The sequence below is a fragment of the Lissotriton helveticus genome, chromosome 5_1 (genome assembly GCF_964261635.1).
Source record: "Lissotriton helveticus chromosome 5_1, aLisHel1.1, whole genome shotgun sequence".
NCBI classification, from domain to species: Eukaryota; Metazoa; Chordata; class Amphibia; order Caudata; family Salamandridae; genus Lissotriton; species Lissotriton helveticus.
The window spans coordinates 720989163-721008768 of NC_136065.1; the positions used below are offsets into that span (position 1 = coordinate 720989163).

Consider the following 19606-nt stretch of genomic DNA (forward strand, 5'->3'; position numbering starts at 1 on the left):
TCAAGACGATCTGACGTCTGCTTGTTTGAGAACGGAATATTGCAGTACAGCTGTGTGTGCACTGCGGATGCTCTGTAGGGGTGTTCGGTACGTGCTTCGTGGCCGGCAGCAATATAGCGCTGTTTATGTGCGGTTTCGATGCACTGCGATGTATCTTTCGGCCGGGCGGGCACATTGTAGGTGTGCAGGGTGGTTGTACTGCAGCAATGTATGGTGCAGGGCAAATATACTGTAGTTCTCTATGTGCATGCTCCTGCCCTGCGTAGGTGGTGCGCTGTGCAGTCTATAATGTGTACAGTGCAGGTTGACTGTTAGCTGTATGTGCGGCGCGTTGGACTTGGGTTGTATCTAAAGGAAAGGTGCAGCGTGGCTGCCTGTTCTGCACCCGTAGAATGTTCAACTTAGTTTACAGTGCGCACTGTGGCATTGTGCACGTGCACGGTTTGTGCAGTGCAGCACAGAGGTTGGATACACTGGAGCTGTATGTGTTGAACGACGGGCAATCAATGCAATTAAAGGAAAGGCGTCTGGAAACATTACAGCCTTAAGTAAACAAACACGGACTCTTGAGCGAAAGGCACCTTCTTCGACCGACGCGTTGTGACAGTGCAAACGTGCAGTGCCCCTGGTCTGAAGCTGAAAACTGCAGCCTACTGTTCCTAGGTCGCTTGATGCATTCAAGTCTTGGCACTGTGATATTGTTGTTGCAGAACGCTCTGTTATTAGTCCCACTCTGGGAAGCGTTTCCTGTGGCACTCCCCTCCACCGAGGAAAGCGGACACGTGCACTCCAACAGTGCCCTAATGACGTTTATGATTAAGAGAGTGGTCCCCAGTTGGTGTTTACCGCGTTGTTGTGTGCCCTTATTTTTTTAAGTGTGTTCGGGTGTGCAAAATGCTAACCAAAGTACAAAGAATACAGCGAGTTGCTGAATCATGCAATTGACACCAAGTGGGGCCGTCGGGAATCCACCCCCAAGAATTATGCTTCCAAAATCAGCGTTTCCCCTGGAGTCTAGACCACACCTCGGCCCAGCCAGCGTTTGCCCGCTCCTGCTCGACTGAAATGCTTGGATACTTACTTCTGACCACATTTCAATTGTCCCAAGTCAGCAAATAGCACAGCTCTCCGTGGGACACTGGAATACAGCGCGCAAGGAGTAACCTTTCACAGTCCAGGAAGATAGTGTTACAGACCCTCTTGTAAAGTGACAACAGTAGACGCCGCCACTGCCCGCGGGACGGAGATCAAGTGATGTATTGTACATGCCAGTGGCAGTGAACCGTGTGGCTCTTGGGTCCTTGTACATTTCTGACTCCAAATCTTTCTCGCTGGCTGGAGTTTTCAGGAAATTGGAAAGTGCAAACACCCCCTCCCCTCTCCCAAGCAGCCCCCTCCTCCGGATGTATTGCAGGAAACACGTTTGACTTCGAGGGCGCATCTCCTGAGGAAAATGCTATCTTCTTGCCGGCAGCATGTTTTGTTAACATGTGCCCTAGACATTTAATGTCATTGTGCCCTAGTGTCGCGCTGAGGCGCGGGAGGTTTGGGAGGAAAACTTGTTGTAGCATTTTTCAAACTGCGGTTAGGACAGTTGACCATAAAAAAACGTTTCATGGGAAACTAGACCGTTCCCCATAAAAAGGAATCCTGCTCCGAGCACCTTATTTGGCGTCCAGCTGAGATGCGCGTGTAACCCCCGCACACTTCAGAGCGGTGACGCAGTATTTAATGCATTCTTTCACTTTTTTCTCTCGATTGAGTCATCCCTCGATAGACTTTGACACATGTTCATGTTAGCTCGCCCTGCGGTCGGCGGGGCTGTTATTTAGCACTCGCCCAAAGCAGGGGGGCAAGAAACATTCACCCTACATCGGCCGAGTCGGAAGGGTGTGTCTTTGAGTGTATTTTCTCCAACATGAACTCATCTGGAGAATATTGGACTTGTGTAGAAGGACCGGTCCACATAAAACCCTCAATGTAATCTTACTGTGTGGTGACATGTTCATTTTTCAGCCATGGGTATGTATAGAGAATGGGACTGTTTTTATTGTATGTATTTTTATGAATTTTATGAAATTCGAATAAAGGTCTTTTGAATTGAATTGAATTGAGCAATGGGTATGGCCAGGGGTGTAACTTGCCCTGGTGCAGAAATAAGTGCAGTGGCGCTGGGGCTCGAGGGGTCGTCTGAGGGTATGGTGCACCCAAGTTTACCTTTCACTTACCAAACAGGGGACATGAAGGCATTTCCCTAATTTGTAAAAGGCTTCGAGGCACTCTTGGTCTTGGCACACCACCTGTTATAGCTAATGAGTGTGCAGAGTAGTTAGTTCAATGGTATGCCTCATATGGGCATTTGGTCATCGAATGCTCATTGGCATGATCATAACTGCCAGGTAACACTGGTTTAACCCCTTATCTAACAGCTCAACTATCCTACATTCACCCTCTCGGGGTAGTAAGGATTTAAAGTGGTCTGCTCCAAAATGGACAGGGGTCACACCCCTTTCCAAAACTTTGGGAATTTCAGAATCCTCATCAGGGTGTCAGACTGCCCAGAGGCACACGTGCCCCTAAGGAATGAGGGAATCCCACACTGTTCGGTCTAGCATGGAATCCATACTGCGTTGAACCCTAGAATAAGACATCAGGGAGCCAGTAGAAGATGTCTGAGTTTGGAGAAATATGTTCTTAGTAATGGACAATGAAAGTCACGTGGGCTGCTGAATTTTGGATCTGCTGACGTTTATTGATGAGGTGCAGACATGCTCAAGTGCGCGCTATTGTGATGGCCCAGCGGTGAGAATAAAGTGGCCTTGCCAGTAAAGATCTGATTTGCACAATATGGAAATATTTTTTCCTCTTGTAATTATGTTCATAGTTCATACACAGTGCAAGAGCCCTGAGGTATTGAATTGCCTAAGGCAAGCAAATTGTTGGACTGCGATGTCAAATGTTATACCAGTGAGATTTTGGAAGAATTGGTTAAAAGATTAGAACATAATCTAGTTCTTAGACAAGGAAAGTTGAAAAGGGATATTTTGAAGTGGGATTTGGTAAAGGAACAAACCCAAATTGGTATTCCCTTTTGTGAGATTTGCAATTTTCTACAATTTCTACTAGATATAAATATATAAGTTGTTCGATAATGCATATTTAATTTTGAACAACTTCTGAACAATCATTTTAAATGTACTCATTTATTGTCATTTGACTGTAGCACAGGCATGGTGGCAATTAGTTGGATCCAAAATAAAATATAGGTAGTGGTATATTAAAATGTTTAGCGTCATAATGCATTTGCTTGCGAAGGCAAGGGCCCATCCCCATTCAGTGCACCTGAATATATTCCGCTACACATAGCTCTTAACTGCAGTGAACGACTGGGTGATTGAGTTCATTGAGTTCATACACACTTTGATGGGCACAGTAGGCGATGTACCCATGAAAATGCTCGCACTTCCATAGTACCTTCAGCACCATTGTAAGCGTTTTTCCTTGTTATGATAGCTTATGTGAGGTATCACTCAACTATATTTTAAAATCCAGTTTAGACCTTGGTTAGTGTTAGGCGGTTGGGATTTATCTGTTCAGGTTGCCCCATCTTCTTGGCTCTTTTCTGGGGTCCTCACTTGAGCCACCTGGCAACAGGTTTTAAAAGGAAATAGATCCCTATATAGAGTGTCTCTTTCCTAAAGCTTAGTTCCATCTAAAAAGTCACTGGAAAGCTAAGGGTCTTTTTTTCTTTAAACCGAGTTTGAGGTTCCAGAGGAGATGCCGTGTGAAGAATATTGGGGCCTGGCCATTATTGATCTTACCTATATCTAATAGTATACCAATTTAGAGAGGGGGAAAGTATATGTTTTATTTAAAATGTGTTAAGTTTCTAATAGTAAATGTAGCTGAGACGTTAATGATCCTGCCAATGTGCTAAGTGGGGCTCAAGAATTGTGAGTTCAAGAGGCCACACCCTCATTTAATCACCACACTAGGGAGCAGTTGCATCCCTCGCTACAACCTCCACAATAAAAGGGCCAGCACTGCATTGTCTACCTCTCTATGTGTCTGGCTTAGGGATTGCACTGCATAGGAAGGGGCTTCCACTCCCTTTGCCAAAGGCCCCTTCACTGGATGAGAAATATATCGAATATATTCACAACTTGGCAATGGTCTACAAAGTCAGATCCAGAAGTCGGAGCATAGCGCAGATAACCAATAGTATGTACGCCCGTACTGGAATACACTGAAAAAATGCATGCAAATGAAAAGTCCACCAGTAAATGACTGCACACCTGGTTTTTGGAGAAAAAAAATATGTTGCAGGTTTATTTGTTATTGTAAAGAGCTAACAGACGGGCGACTCAAGGGCAGCCAATGATAATGTGACCTAAGCTGACGACCCGCCTGATGAGACTATGAGGAGCAGGAGTGATATTTATATAGCACTTTCCATACCTCTTGCGGTATGGCGGAATTGTCATTTTCTTTCACACCCAAGTGGCTTAAGGCTCGTCTCGTACTTGTCTCGTTACTCCACCAAATGCATATTTGGTGGAGTAACAACTGTAAACACTCTTCCATGTAGAAGTAAAAATAAATATGTTTTAAATCATTTAATAAAATATGTTTTAATACTGTTCAAAGACCCTTCACATATTTGAGATAGAGCAAATACATTTTTGATAGTACAAGCACCATTTATAAATAATAATGCTTCCTCAGCCGCAATTCCTTTGAGGGCTATGGTCTAAGGAAATACTTTCTTTGTTTAGAAAGTACACCAAAGAAGTGACCATTAATGGACACAAACTAACCTTAGATCTTTTCCTATTGGAAACCTTTTCCTTCGCCATGGTGGGACCCAGTCTTTCAGGTGAAGATTATGTTCTCCTTGTTCTATAATAGTAACAGTGATACCTCTTTTTGCCTCAGTGGTGGCTCAGATCACATCAAAGATTGGCAAGTAGATTTTTGAAGTAATAACCTGAGGGCGTAAGGTCTAGCCATCTCATAACCCTTTGATAAGATGATACGATCTTGATGGAACCAAAACTAAGGGAATTCGGATCTAAGCTGCGACAAGTCATTGTGAGACAACAGAAGCCTAACAAAGGTGGAGAGCCTTTGAAGTGTGTCTGATAACAGGTCCTAGGCAATGTGGCTATTTTCAAGCAAGCTAACAGTAATCCAGACAAGTGTTATTGGTACAAAGTTAAGGAAGGCTTGGTCCTGACAACTATTGTAGAGGAGTCTCGCTGCACAATATACACCCCTCCAAGGGCAGGGCTTGAGCATCAAGCCCTGCTAACTGTATGTTAGTCTGTTACTGACTGGAGTTTCCGGGAGTGTGGAGGGAATGACAGAAGCAGTGATTGGTGCTGAAGAAATAACCTGTTGTGGGTTGTGATCATACATCCCATAGTAAAAGAAAGAGGTTTTTAGAAGCTATGAGAGTCTCGGTAAGGAAAAAAAGATCTTAGGATGTTAGAACCCTTTCACACAGGATTTTCAGGACAGTTGTGGCAATCTCTGCCACTAGAACCAGACACCTCACCTCTCAGGAACAGGGAATTAGGAATCCACAGCTATAAAGATGCAATTGAGTGGAAAACAACTTGTCCATGGGAAATTGATTGCAAGGAAATTCATGCTTAAGCAATCCGATGGCCTTTTGAGGGTCACAAAAATACATCTGGTGAGGTAGACCAATGGACGTAGCAGCAGTAGTAGGCAACCACCTACCACCTTAGATAACACACTCTGTAACAAAAAAGTGATTCCGATGCAGACTTCCTACACAAGGGCTTCAAGAAAGAGGATGCCATTAGGAGTATGAACAGTAGCTAAGTGCTCAGAAGGACAGTATCCAGGAATGAAAGGGACAAATGCAGGTTCGAAAATACTAAAAATAAATCTCCTGAATCAGAGAACTGCAAGAACAACGCCTTCACACAATTCATCATTGCCTCACATTTCTGGGTGCTCACACTCCACATTAATCCATGGGACCACTGCCTACTCTTAAAAAAGGTTGCAAAACCCATCAGATGGATATGTTGTCTAAAGCGGGAGATCTCAGCAGTTTTCAAACTCTATCTAGAGCAGTGCAGTTCTACACACACAAAGATGACTGGAGTAATCTAGGTGTCCTCGCTTTCTTATATTTCAAGCAGGCAATGCTATGCTATGCTTCTCTAAGAACTTACCCAGGCCTGCTTCACCAGCATTAAATAAGGTTGCATGCAGGGACAGCGCCTGCATGTGTGATGTTTCATCGCGTGATGAAAGCAGGTGAGCCCTTTTTGGAATGGCGTTTGGCCTTTCTTCCTGATTATCTAAAGGTGCAGGCGATATGCCCTTTTTATACCATGTGAATTAAGACGATCATTACTAAGTACTTTATTGAGTTAATCAAAGGCACTTGGCCTGGCCTTCGTAAATGTAAATGTATTTGTATTTATATAGCGCACTTCTACCCAGAGGTCTCGTAGCGCTGTATTCATACCGCTGTGGAACCCATCCTGGCTTTCCTGTGAAATGTCCACTCCTGGGCACCCCCAAGGTGAAGCCAAGCATCCAAGCGCTGCTGGGGCCGTTGTGGAGATTAAGCAAGCTATTTCCCAGAGTCACAGAGTGGGACCCATGATTAGACTAGGCACTGAGGCGAGAATTATCAGGTCCGGGGAAATTTAGTCCATGAGCCGCCGAGGCGGGAATTGAACCCTGGTCCCGGACCAGACCTCTGCATCAGGGTCTGCCGCTCTAACCATTGAGCCACGCTTCTCCACGTTTGCTATAAGGAAAACAGTCCCAAAATGCTGTACCTTGCGTCTAATTCACCCCTTCCATTCCTTCCGTGGTCAGTCTTTACATTACACTACAACCAATCTCCTCTGTGGTGCCACACCTGAACAGTATTCTATAAGTGAGCACACTCCCTTCTTGCAAAATCACAAAATCTTGCTTCATCCTTAATTCTTGTGCCTTTAGTATGAAAGGGCATATAGCAGGCACAACACTAAAATAGCACACTCCTACAGGCTTGTTGTCTAGATTAGATTGGAACATTTTTAGGTTTGGCTTGAAGAGTGTTGTGTGTGCCATTCATCCATGACAAACTTTGCGGAGATACAAATAATAGATGTTGATGTGCGGCAAGTGGAATTACCATTTTTCAATTACATTTAGAACAAGAATCAAGCTTTAGGAAACCAGTTTAGCTCTTATTCTTTTATTGATGTTATGCGTCTTTTACTACAGACATTTTCCTTTTTTGTACTCACTATTTTCACAAGCTAATCGTCATGCTAATATGGCATATGCTGTTTAATTGATGTCAATTGCACTGTTAGAAATGGAGACCTGTCTTTACGCAACTATTTGTAAAGCGGCGTATATGCATATCACTGAAATGTTATTGATGGTAACAAGCCATCGGTTTCAAGATGATTCTTTTTTACATTCCTTGTCGCATTAGAAAGATGTATTGCTTATGACCCAAAGCCTGCAAAGAAATGTAAACATTTGTTTATGAAAAGGTTTGATAAACCAGCAGAGTAACATAATTACAAAACTGTGGTAGCGTTTACTTTTTACTTTATCTTCTACAGTTGTTTAGTTACGAAACTGTTTAATAGCGTTGGAGGCAGATAAAAAAAGTAAGTGAAACTGTGACCATCAGAAACACCAAGGGCTTGAATTGTTTAATAGTGAAGTAAACTCGGTGAACGTAATTTTGGTAGACTGCATAGCAGTTGGTTTGCTAGATTTCTCCCTGTGTGCTGGCGTCATCTTTTTGACCCCGCACTTTCACCTTTTACATCAATGCATTCTGGGAATTGTGGTATCCTGACACTAATGGTTTGTGAAGTGAACAGTCAGGAATAGCTCTATATGGGGTTATTACACACTGAAATCGTATGCATAATCTCGGCTTTGCAGTTGTTATTTGTGCTGTGTTAACATGATATTAGTGCATCTGATTTACACAGTAGCTAAAAAAACAAGCATTTGCAATGCAATAGGTCTCGCAGTGACATTGTTTTGAGCTATTGGCATTGAAAATGTTTTTTTGTTTCCCCTTTGTGAAGCTCCGTGCTGCGAGAGCTGGCGCCGGAGAGAAGAGGAGGCGGGAGGGAAGGGAGGTGGGGGTGTGGGGGGGACAGGTAGAGGGGGCGGAGCAGGATGGTGGCGACTGTTGGTGTTATTATTGTGCAAAGGAATAAATAAAGTGTCCAATTGTCAGAGCAGCTCCTAGAGTTTCTCAATCCCACAGAAGCGCCTTGCTGCTTGTCAGGAGAACCTGGCGCTATACAAGTGCTTCGATGCTGACAGGTGCCATAGGAAAGAGGCGCTATACAAGTGCTACAATGCTGATAGGTGCCATAGGAAAGAGGCGCTATACAAGTGCTACGATGCTGATAGGTGCCTATGGCACGTGACGCACGTAAACAGGTGGGAAAAGAAACACTGACATATTTATGTCTCCATAACAGGCACACACCTACGAGTGTTAAAACCAAACCTGTTTATGTTAGCACTCACTTGACACAAGTCTCAAAGCACAAACGTGTTCTTATCTTCACACGGAAACAAGATCTCTATGGAGCGCACCTACACACGCACTGTTTGCAAACATCCAGTTGTGGCTATGGGGTTCGTGACGAGGCACTCCTGGCGCAACAGAAAGTGTGGTGAATGCAGAGGCCTTACAGACTTTAACAGGTGTGAAAAAACGCCAGCATGTTCATATCTGCACGCAAAAGCCTCTTGTGAACAAGTGTGAAAACACAACAACACCACATCCTTCCAGTGGCGCTGGTGTTCTTATCTTGAGGAGAATGAAGATATGATAGAAACATGTTGGCATTCAGCTCCCTGCCTTGCTGGCTGTACATGGGTCTTAGCAGCAGCGGACAGGCGCATGAACCTGCTGGGCTATCCTAGTCTAAAAGCGGAGGAAGTGATGCAACACACCGCGATTTATACTTCGCTTGCGAGGGTCACACATTAAAAGTGACAGATTCAAAGAAAGGATTGATTCCCTTCAAAGAAAAAAGTAAAAATTGTGAGATGAACCCTCGGGAGACTCCGCCCTCTTCGACCCTCGAATCATATGCTTCAATAAATGTCAAAGAAAACATTCCTACTATTAAGGGCTACGTCTTTGCTTAAAATCTTATCACGCGTGCCTGTAGGTGCGCTTCAGTGGGCACACACATACAACTGAAAGTGAAAGATTACAAAGAGGCCCAGCGCGTCGTTGGTTATTTAAAGCAGAAATGTGCTCAGTTTGTACGCTATATAACAAAGAGTGAGATTGCTACACTGAATCATGCCTGCTATAACATTTATATACATCACTTTAAGGTTGCTTCCGCCGGCATCATCAGAGGCAGGATTCACAGCTGACTGTACAGCAGAGCTGTACCTCATGTACGTGCCCAGAGTGACTCCAGCCTCCGAACACCCTCCATGCTGCTCCCCATTGACTCGTTCGCTCCTCCGGCAGGCGCTCAATACCAGGACCTAGAGTGACCACCCACCGACTAATATACTCAAGCCATTGGCTGCCAAGTCCTGTTCTGGTGAATGAATGGCGACCGTAGATGACTTAAAGTTTCAAGAATTCGATGCTGCTGCTAACTTGCTGGCTATAAATCCTGATGCCACCACAACCAGCATAGATGATCCAAATAAAACAAGGCCTACACAGCTTCCCATCAAATAAAATGGGTATTGTTAAACTGTGTAATATGGCATCTCGTATTTTCAGCGCGTAGAAACGGTGTCTCCCTATAAATGTAATTAACATGAGCAGCTTGCTGCTTGAATAAGGGAAAGTGAAAGAGAGACATGCACGCGTTGTAGGTGCGCCGTGAGCGTGCACATTGGCGTAGCCTGCGGCTCGTGCCCAGTGGCGGCGCCTGCAGACTTCACCGTACTCCAATGGGTGCTGCGCAACTCGTGCGGCCCAGAGAGGGGGCCGCCAAAGCAAAAACACATGGCATGCCGCGGTTTGGAGAGGACTCGGAGGTAAGAACCCCAGAGGTGCTGCTGCTGTGATCAGGGGTGTTGTGGGTACTTGCGAAAGATGACTAGGTGTGCTGAGATTGCCAGAGAGGAGCACTTCGGTACGCGTTGATGGGCCGGAAACCTGAGTCTACCATATCATAGAGACCAATTTGAAAAGCTGTCTCCGTGGAGCCTACGTGGGGAGGGGGGGTGTCAGTGCACGGTGTCAGCTCCCTTGATGCTGTCCCGCAGCGCCGGGTTGTCGTGCAGTCGCTGCCCCTTGCGGAACCAATGCACCGCGTTGACCCCCATAGTGGGGGGGCAGCGAGGGCTCTGAGTGTGGAGGGTCTGTACGGTCCCCTGCAACCTCTTAGTCCCTCTGCCCGCTGCTGTGCCGGTGGTCGGGCAAGCAGCAGTTCACTGCTGTTGGGATGCGTTGATGGGCAGTGGGGGGCTCGTCCTCAGCGCAGAGGTGATGGAGAGAGGGGTTTGGGGGCATGGGGGACCTGGGCATGGTGGTATAGGACAGCGGGGGAAGTGGTGAGTGCAGAGATGGGCAGTGGCGCTATCATGCAGCGAAGATGGCTGACCAGCTGTACCTGTGTAGATGGGCAAAGAGATGCTGATCGGCCACGGGGCTGGCTGGATGAGGGAGGATCACCAGCCGGGGCAGCGCACAGGGGTAGGGGCTTCAATTGCGCAGCGAAGCTGGCTGAAGGTTAGAATCAATGGGGAGGGGGGGAGGGAATGGGAAAAGTGAAAGTAATGCTGCTTGAGGCTTGCCTCAGAAAGGGGACAGTGATGTGCACACCGCGTGGCTGTAGGTGCGTGTGCCCGAGCTCCAATCGTCAAAAGCCCTGCGCATGGCCATCTCTGTCTCCCTTGAGAGCCAAGTCAGCAACAATAGATCTTGCTGGCGACAGCGCTTCGCGCTGCGGCCCCAGGTGCGAGACCTAATGTGGTAAATCCTACGCAAACCATTTTGCAGGTATTTTGAGCGTGTTATTACTGAATGCTTGCTGTTTTGTGCTCACCAGCCAAAGTAGTTGGCAGTAAGAGTGAGTGTAAAGTATGAGTGAACGCTATTTTCTCTCATTTCTAAATCTGTTCAGTTGCTAAGAGGTGTGAACATTTCATTTGCCTCCTTTTTACTTCACGAACCAGTTTCTACTTGATGCACGGTGTTCCACATAAATGTAATGATGTGAAACCTAAGTATGTGGTATGATATTACTAGAAAGATAAAGGTGCTACATTCAAACGCAGCATATATATCATAATTCCAGAGTGCCCAGGGTTGGACATCGTCTGCAGAGAACACTGTATTGCTACTTACAGGCTATCATTTCAAAAAGGGCAAAGCTTACAAAGTCATGGAGGCTGCGGCATTCCATCGCCCATTAAAAGTAATTTCTTCATGGAAAGTCCAAGGTCGTATTGTCATTGGCTCTCCACTTCTTTCTCTGCCTCAAGTGTGATTTATTCGATTGACCGTGCATGAAACTTTATGTGAGTTGATTTGTGCGCATGCACAACTGTATGCCTAGTAGTCTGTGTGCATAGATGCCTGTAGGACGGATGTATGGTCCATATAGGTCTGTGGGCATCGGATCCTATATATCTATGTGTGTGGGTAGAAGTGTGTAACTTTATAGATGCATTCATGTCTTTAGGGTCGTTGCTATGTCTGTATTCTATGTCATTTCGTGTAATCTAGGACAGAGTGTGCATGTATGTGTGTGTGTCTTTGTGCATGAACAAAAAGCTAAACTGACTGACTATGTGGGTGCTTTAATTATCACCTCATTTAATGAATGTTGCCTTACAACTCCATCTTATTCGTACCCATCCCCCGGCCCACTCACCCCTCCATCCCCTTCAACTATAAGCATAGCATAGACACACAGCAAGCCTTCCTCCCCCCGCCTTCGCAAGCCCTTCCCTCGCGTTGAAACTACTATCTGCCCTACCTGTTCTCTGCTAATACATTTCTACGCTCTATGTCCACCTCCAAAGCCATCACTCTCCCTAGTTCTAGTTGTGCAGTTTACACATGGCAATTGCATCGTTTTTCTTTTTCATGAATGGATATGACATTAAAGTTTGCAATCCGCTATGTAAGCACTATGTTTAGGTGTTATGAACTATTGCATATCTCTGTAATTTCCAGTATGTTGATTTCTGTTGCACTATCGTGTTCATCTACACACTATCGTGTTCATCTACATGAAAAAATGTAATAAAAGCATTACAACAAAATATTTAATGTATGTTGCCCTTATGCATTGCTATATGCATCACTGTATCAAATATTGCAACTAATGTGCCCTGCGGCGCCTGTTTTTCAATCATGGATAGATTATTTTGGAAGTATTAATGTGGCTTGGGCAGTATTTAATTCCCTACTATCAGGTTTTATGCCAGAAATATCCCTTCTGCTCATGCCAGCTTTTGTTATTATGTAACAGTATAAAACATCATTATACTCAATGCCTCCACTGCTCCTTTAATCGTTGCTCTTAAGAGCCTGACTTTACTACGGTTTTGTCCATTTTCAAGTTTAATCTCTAAATCACAATCAATGTCATTTAAAAAGTAACCAGAGGGCGTGGCCAAGATGGCGACCTAGAAGGCTGCAGGTCCCGTGAGCTCCCCGACCCAAAACCCTCCCACGGACCGCTAGGCGTGTGATTTCCCCCCCACGGAGCAGTACCGGGGGTGGGAGAGCTGGAGGACGCCTCAGGGTCGGTGCGGGGACCACCGCAAAGGAGAGAGATGGCGTAGGAGTGGCGATACGCTCGGTCGCTTACGGCCGCGAAATGGCACCTGCACAACGAGCCCGGTGAGCAAGGCGGGAGGCGACCTGACGGAGGAGCCCCTGTGGTCGCGGGGCTCAGCACTCACGCCGGGGGGGGCTCCGACTGATTCCGCGCCCCCTCCAGAGGCTGCGGAGGCTCCGGGAGACGCAGCGGGAGGCTGCCGCAGCCCCGCTGCCCCAGAGTGACGAGTGGGCCGCGGCGTGGAAATCGAGGCCGGGGTCGCAAGGCCCTGCGGCCGGTGACTGGGTCAGACTCCTCCTGGCACAGAAAGGACTCCTGGCGCTCTCCCCCACAGAGTCGCTGCTGCTGACCGGCACCCTAATTGCGGCAGGACACGGCAGATTGTGCGGAGGTGAGGAGACGGGGGGCTGCTCTGTGAGGGAAGGCGGCCCCCTGAGAGGCCGCAGTTGCCATTTTGAGGAGAGTTTTCAGCGGGAGGCGAGGAGGACAACCAATGTGGGCCCCAGGGAGACAATACTTTCTTGATGGCGGTCGGGGCACGGCGCTAGTTCCGGGAGTGCCCGGCAGGCCTGGGAGCTTTAGCAGGGCATTGCCGCCGATTCCATAGCGCCACAGGAGGCGGCCAGCATGGTGGTGGCTGCACAGCGAGGGCCACGAGGCGGCCTAGGCATACACACGCATCGGGGGAGGCGAGTGCTCACTTGGAAAACGGGGCCCTAGACCAGGGCCCAACCACAAGATACACGGCCAGCGGACCGCGCAATCCACGGACCCACTCATTGAGGCGGGGGGGCAAGGGCGCCTCCTGGACAGGGGCATAAGGGGTGGTGACCCCACGGAGGAGGCCCTGGCTGCTGGGCGCCCCAGGAACAAAGCTGGGGTAGAGGGAGACGAGAGATCTGCGAAGGGGGCACCCGAAGTGGTGGAGCGAGAAGACCGGCACTTCACGCACCCGAACGGGAAGATGTAGGCCTCCTCCCAGCTGGGAGGTGGAGACCACGGGGGCAAACACCAGAGACATTGAGTGACCATCGGGGCGACTGAATTGAACGGAGTGACAGCGGTGAGGGGTGCACGAACAACCGCAGGAGGCACAGCATGGCCGGTCTGAGGAAGAAGGGGGATCGCACACTCCCTGAGATGCTCAGCAAGGGCCCGCCAAAAGGGGACAAGGGGCCGTCCTCCCCAGGGGTGACAAGGCAACACTCTGAGCCCAACGAAGGCGAGGTTCCTATCACAAAATCCTTTTTTTTTTGAGACCTTGTTCAACTCCCTCCGCGAAGACTTTCAAGCACTGAAGCAGGAGGTCGCAGGGGAGGTCCGGGAGATCAGAAAGGATGTGGACGGTCTGGGCGAGCGGGTAGCAGCCATCAAAGAAGCAGACCAGGCCAGAAGCGACGAGATAGAAATCATTCGCCTTAAGGACCAGCAAGTTGACCTCCAGGCGCATGCGGAGGACTTAGAAGACAGGTCCAGACGTAACAACATTCGAGTCCGGGGTGTCCCACTTAAGGAAGAAGGTGCGGATATCATGGGCTATCTACTGGCCTTGTTTCGAGACATTCTAGGGGAAGCTGCGGACTTCGTCATCAGAATTGATAGAGCTCACAGAGTGGGGTTGGCGAGGCGCGCGCCTGCGCCCCCCCATACATCTTGGCCTTTTTACCAGACTTTCCGCTTCAAGAAAGATTTCTCAGAGAGGCACGACAGAAGCAATCCTTCAGTACCAGGGCCAGCCCACGGCATTGTACCAGGACCTCTCGGCCATCACACTCCAGAAACGGAAAGCATTTAAAGTGGCCACAGACTTCTTACATGACAAGGGTATCCCGTACTCAAGGGGGCACCCCTTTCGTCTGATTTTCATGTAGAACGGCGCCCTGCACCAACTACGTTCACTCCACGACACGTGTACCCTGCTGTGTGTTGAACTGATGGAGGGGCCTACGTCACCGAAGCCTTCCCAGCAGTCGTCTAGAGGAGGATGGCACTGAGTTAATCGTAGGCGCTCTCCCGCTGTGAACTTGAAGCCGGAATCTCACACCATAACACAAGAGAGGGCCAATGCCATGCAGGTGTGTCGCACTACAGGGGGGCACGGGCAGAGCATGGGGGGCTTTCGGCTCCCTATAGAGCCCAACCCGAATCCTCCCATGGCTGATGATGTCTTGAAGGTTATCATCTTAAACGTGAAGGGGCTTAACAACCCTATAGAACGGAGGGTCGTCCTATCTTTCCTGGAGAATTTGGCGGCTTCAATATGTCTGCTGCAAGAAACACACCTGCTCTCCAGGGACTGGCTTCGCGTTCGCTCCAGGGCGTTCCCTCAGCAATACTTCTCCTCCACTGCAGAGAAAAAGGCGGGGTAGCTATTTTCTTTGCTAAGCATTTTAAAGGCCAAGTGGGGGACAAGATCTCTGAAATCAAAGGCAGGCTCCTAGCGTACAATGTTCAGGTGGGAGGTAGGTCCGTGGCTATAGGGTCGGTGTATGCTCCTAACACCAAGCAAGAATCCTTTCTCACAGGGGCCCTTGCTGATGTCCTTGCATTTGAAACGAAATATACACTGGTGGGGGGTGATATTAATCTGGTGACGGACCAGGATAAGGATAGGTCAGGCCACCGCTATGGCTCCACAGGGGCAATCTCACAGGAGGGTAAACAGTGGTTGGCCAGGAGAGGGTTCTTAGATCTTTGGCGGGAGGCCCACCCCAAGTCTACGGGGTACACATTCTACTCTCATGTACACCGACATTATCCCGGTGGCAATCTCCGACCACTACGCGGTTGCACTTCACATTTCGGTCCCTCGCACGAAATCACACAAAGGCAGGTGGCGCCTACGGGAGACACTATTACAATGCAAGGGGTTCACACAGCAACTACACAAAAGGATCACCCGACAATTTGAGCCTTAATGATAACGCAGAAGTACCAGTGACAGTGGTTTGGGGGGCACTTAAGGCCGTGGTGCGTGGAGACCTCATAGCAATAGCAGCAGCAGAAGCTCAAGAACAAAAGGATAGGAGGCAGGCCCTATCGGCGCAGCTGTTAGAATTAGAGCGGGTACATAGCAGAACTGGGGCCCCTAGAATTTGGCGCCAACTGAAAGCAGCTAGGGCACAGCTTGCGAGCCTAGATCTTGATCGCACAGAATATGCGGCCCTACACCTCTGACACACATATTATGTGGGAGGCGATAAAACGGGGCGCTTATTGGCCAGTAAGCTTAGAGCTAGGGTCCACCGCTCAAAAATCCCCGCTATTCAGGGCCAGGGGGGGGCACATGCTTCTGGAGGACGAGCAGATAGCGGATGCGTTTCGGGCATTTTATGCCTCATTCTTGCTGCGGACTCAGCTTTCCCTAAATGCCCCGATACGGACGGAGGAAGTGGTATCGGCGATAGCACGCCTCAAACCTCTGAAAGCTCCAGGGCCAGACGGCTTCTCCGCCGGCTTCTACAAATCCTTTTGCCCACTGCTGGCGCCTGTTCCTTTCCAAATTGTTTAACTCCTTCCAGGGACCAGGCTCCATCCCACCAGACATGCTCACGGCGGATATTATCGTTCTGCCCAAAGCCGGCAAGGACGCCTCACAGTGTGCCGCCTACCGGCCCATTTCCCTGCTCAATTTAGACCTCAAAATCTTCACAGGAATTCTGGCCGCTCGACTAGGTCCGTGCCTGCCGGGCATCATAGAGCCCGACCAGTCGGGTTTTTCCCCAACAGGCAGTGCAGTGATAATACCAAGGGTCTCTTGCACGTTATAGACAAAGCCCATTTTAATGACTCGGACGTGGCTCTCTTGTCGGTCGTCGCCGAGAAGGCGTTCGACAGGGTGGACTGGAGATACCTGGACAAGACTTTGGCGCGCTTTGGCAGTGGGGAACGCTTCCGGACTTGGGTCGCTAGCTGTTATGACGTGCCCCAGGCGACAATTCGGGTTAATGGCATAGGCTTGCATCCCTTTGATATCCGGCGAGGCACAAGACAGGGGTGCCCGCTCTCACCCCTTTTGTTTGCCCTTTATATTGAACCATTTACACAAAGAATCCGTAACGATCCGGATATAGCTGGTGTCACGTTTGGAGGCGAGCCGCATACCATTAGCCTGTACGCGGACGACATACTTGCAGGGGTAGACAACCCCTCGCGTTCAGTACCAGCTTTCCTAACAGAAATGGAGACCTTTGGGAAAGTTTCGGAATTCAAAGTGAATATAGGGAAATCCTTGATTCTTCCCCTTGGCTGTAACGCCCGTAAGACCGCTGGTGGTCTGCGGCAGTTTGGGGGACTGTCCTCCCGCATATCTCTGCCGTACTTGGGGATCACCCTGACACCCAGCACAACACAGACGGTTGATCAAAATTACACGGCACTCTTTGCTCAACTTCAAGGGGACCTGAAGAGATGGCGGCAACAACCGCTATCTTGGCTGGGGCGCGTGGCCGCGATACAAATGTCCCTGCTACCTAAGGTTCTTTACCTGTTCCAAACCATTCCAGTAACTCCACCGCTCGGGATGCTTCAGAAAATGCAAGATGCAATACGGCAGTTCGCATGGGCGGGTAAGCGTCCCAGACTCCCCGGGCACTTGGCTAGGCGGGCTCCTATAGAAGGTGACTTGGGCATCTCTGACCTTCTTAGATACTTCCAAGCCACACAACTTCGCCATCTCCTGGAGTGGAACCATCCTGAGTCAGAAAAAAGGTGGCCATTCCAGGACCGGGCGATGGCCCAAATGTCGCAGTGGAAGGTCCCCTTTTTGCAACGCTCAGACAGACCGTCTCATCTTAAGAAATCACCTATTACCCGCTCGCTACTCAAAGTGTGGAATGCGGTGGTGGTCAACAGAGGCCTCACCACTTTCCCCTCGCCTATGACGCCACTACTTGATAATCCGGCCTTTCCTCTTGGACCCTGGGGCGTTTCGCCAGTGGCGACCCTCAGAATGCAGGTCGGCCGGTCATCTGTTCGACTTGGATGGCTTTATGCAGCTTGACACCCTGAAGGAGATGTACAGTCTGATAGCGCCACAGCGTTTTCAATACTTTCAAATTCGCCACTGGCTCACACAAGGAGACATGTTACCAATGGCGAGTCGGCACCTAACAGCGTATGAGAAATGGGTCATTACGAAAAACTCCGACAGACAGGCAATCATAGACCTTTATAAAATGCTGAGCCCGCACCAGCTTAATTCGCGCTCTGCTGGTCAGAGGCGCTGGGAATCAGAGCTCGGAAGTACTTTTACAGACAAAGAGTGGCATGACATTTACCATAGGGCCCACCCTACCGCCAGGAACGTGGCGAATAGGGAATCGGCAGTTAAGATCGCATATTACTGGCACCTAACTCCGGCAAGTCTACATCAAAGTAACCCAAGCCGCAGTTCCACATGCTGGAGGGGGTGTGGTAAGGTGGGGACACTGACTCACTTGTTGTGGGAGTGCAAGGAAGTAACGGATTACTGGAAATAAGTACTTCACGACATTGACATACACTTCGAGACAGAGATTCCCCGTTTTCCGGTCTACACATGACTAAGCCTCTCAAATGCCTTAACGTTCCCATTTAAGTCGATCAGGGGGAGACAGATGGGGTTGGCAGTAGGGGCTGCGGCACATCATATCCTTTCACTCTGGGGTACTACAAGGAAACCTACACACACGGGCTGGCTTCATAGGCTCTAGTATATAATGGGTATGGAGCGGATCCAGGCGACTCTTACTCAGACAGCAGACTCCTTCACCACCATATGGCAACCTTTCATTACTCTTCTAGCTGGGGAATTCAATGAACTTACATGTCCGAAATACCTCAGGGTGCTGCGACTCGCGGATGAGTTTGCCAGGGGGTCCGGCTCCTCAAGTTAGTAGTCACATAATTACGCTCTTTGCGCTACATCGAGAAGGAAGATGCGACACACAGGAGGAGGGGGGGGTAGGGGGGATCTGTGGGTGAGGGGGATGTTTGTTCTTGGGGTATTTGAATGCATTATTAGTAGGGGGACAACCACTACTCGCTCTCATGGACACATTGGGCTACCCTGTGGTATACGCAGTTCCCTAATTGAGGTTGGAGGATGGTACAGCGCGGGTTCAGGGGCGGCCGTCAGGGACCAAGTTTGTCGTATTGTATTGTGCTTAATGCACTGGAAATCAATAAAACAAATTTAAACAAAAAAAATAACCAGAGGGGTAGTGGAAGGAGACTGTAGATAGAGGGAAGAGGGCTCCTGCTCCTATGTGAGAATATCCAAAGAGCTAAGAATAAGCAGGCTTTTATAGAGGAGCACTGTGTCAAAATTGGCAGCATCTCCCTCAGCTCATCAGTTCACAAGACAGCAATACAAGTTCTCAACTTTATAAACTGTATGAACTCTGCAAGATCCATCCTCACCCTCTCAACCGTCTCGTTTCCCAGCCCCTCTCAACTGTGTATCCCACTCCTTAACCCACTCGGTTGGTCCTAGTAATCAATTTAGCTTTTTTCATTCTCATTTATGAACTTGCCACTTCATTCCTCTGCTTCCTCTTCTATTTGCTGGTCTTTGCTCAATATTCAACTGTAGATAATATTTAAATGTGCACACGACCTTTTAACCTTTGCATCATGGTTGAATGTCAAAAGTAAATGTAGAAAAATCAAACGTAAACAACACTTTTTCAAACGTCTTTGCAGAGTCTAAAAATATTTGATTCAAAGGTCTTGATTTGATATTTTGCTCAGGCCTTTCCTCAACATTGACCGCCCCATTTACTCTTCACTGTGTAATTTCAGAATGACAGATAACAAACAAAGCATAT

General features: G+C 48.4%; 1 protein-coding gene across 5 annotated transcripts in view; it reads left to right on the plus strand.

Moving 5' to 3' along the window:
* SORBS1 (sorbin and SH3 domain containing 1) overlaps positions 1 to 19606 on the plus strand; it is a 1860906-nt gene that overhangs the window by 781930 nt on the left and 1059370 nt on the right. The gene's annotated exons all lie outside the window — the stretch shown is intronic.